We start from the raw sequence: 1536 nt of genomic DNA, 5'->3' as shown, positions 1-1536 counted from the left end.
ACATGCATCATTCCTGCAATATGGAGCCATATTTTAACATACAGTAAATACTATAGATTTAAATATATAAAGGAGGCAGCTTTCAAAAAAACTAAAGATATAAGAGATTAAAATTTACATTAGATAGTAAAGAGGGGTATAATAATAATCATAAAAAAGGGAACTATTATTAGTATTAAAATATTGGAAATTGTAGTAAGTTAAATTGAAATTAAATTGAAATTAAATTGAATTGATGATATTATTAAAATTGATATTGTTATTACATTAAAAAGGAAAAAATAAAATTAGTCGTTTTCCCCTTTAAACAGCTTATTATATTGTTTAATCGGATAAAACAATATATAGAGCATATAGCATACCTGGAAAGAAAACCAATATAGTTAATACAATATCGATAATACATTCACTACCCCATCCACGAGCTAAAAATACAGATACAGGTGGTAAAAATAATGCTAAATTGATGATAGGAAGGAAAAAAATTTCATGTTAGTAAACGTAACGGAGACAAAATACTTTCAGAAAATGAGGGAAGAAACGATTCAATTGGCTCTATTCAAACCTCTATTATGACTTATTTATGTTCGAATGGACATACCTAAAATAATGTTGACAATTTTTGCAGAATCCATTTTTGTTTGTTAGTTAAATATATGTGTAGTTTGTCTGTTTGTTTTATTTGGTAAGTTGGTATCTTATGTAATCAAAATATTCCTTTTATTGTAGAATACAGTTGAATTGAATTGAATTGAATTGAATTGATTGACAAAAAAAGAAGAACTGATATATAAATGAAGTAGATAAGACAAGAGATAAGTAGAGATGAGATGAGGTAAGGGATAAGTTAGACTAAGAAAGGGGAGATTAAATAATTGGTGGAAATTTCTCTAACTTTTATACATTTTTTCGCCATCAACGGAGGGGGGCGGCCGGGGGTAAAAATCTATCTATCTATTTCCGTATAAATTTCAATTATATAATAAATTAGGTACTTCTTCACCTACGGCAGCAAGGACGGGATCCTAAAAAATCATAGGTAGGTACCGAACGCACTACGCGGGAAATATTTGAGGTACAAACAAAGTATCCGTGGCTTCGGTAACAACATTCCTAGTCCCTGCGTCTATTAATTAGAGTGGCGAATGAAAACCTAGTTATTTAAGTATTTGTAGTTATTTATTAAGGGATCCTTTGCAATTCATTCAATCATTCAAAGATGACTTGTAAATAACTAAATTACGTAATACACTACCACAGATCCTCATCCTTATATATGGGATTAAGTAACCCATTTTCTTTCATATTCTTTTCGTTTTCCCTTGAAGGGGCTCGATGGGGAACCCCTCGAAAACAACAACGAGGGATTTACAAAAATACAAAAGACGAAGACGCATGTAGAGAAATTATCATGGTTAACGAGTGTACTCGTTGTGGCCATCACGGGTAGTAAAAGTACACTAGTGCATACTTGGGCTGTGCCTGTGTCAATAATTAAAGCTATAAACTAGTTACGATACAATTAATTTTTTAAAA

The sequence above is a fragment of the Naumovozyma dairenensis genome, chromosome 6 (genome assembly GCF_000227115.2).
Source record: "Naumovozyma dairenensis CBS 421 chromosome 6, complete genome".
NCBI lineage: Eukaryota > Fungi > Ascomycota > Saccharomycetes > Saccharomycetales > Saccharomycetaceae > Naumovozyma > Naumovozyma dairenensis.
This window is presented reverse-complemented; position numbering follows the sequence as displayed.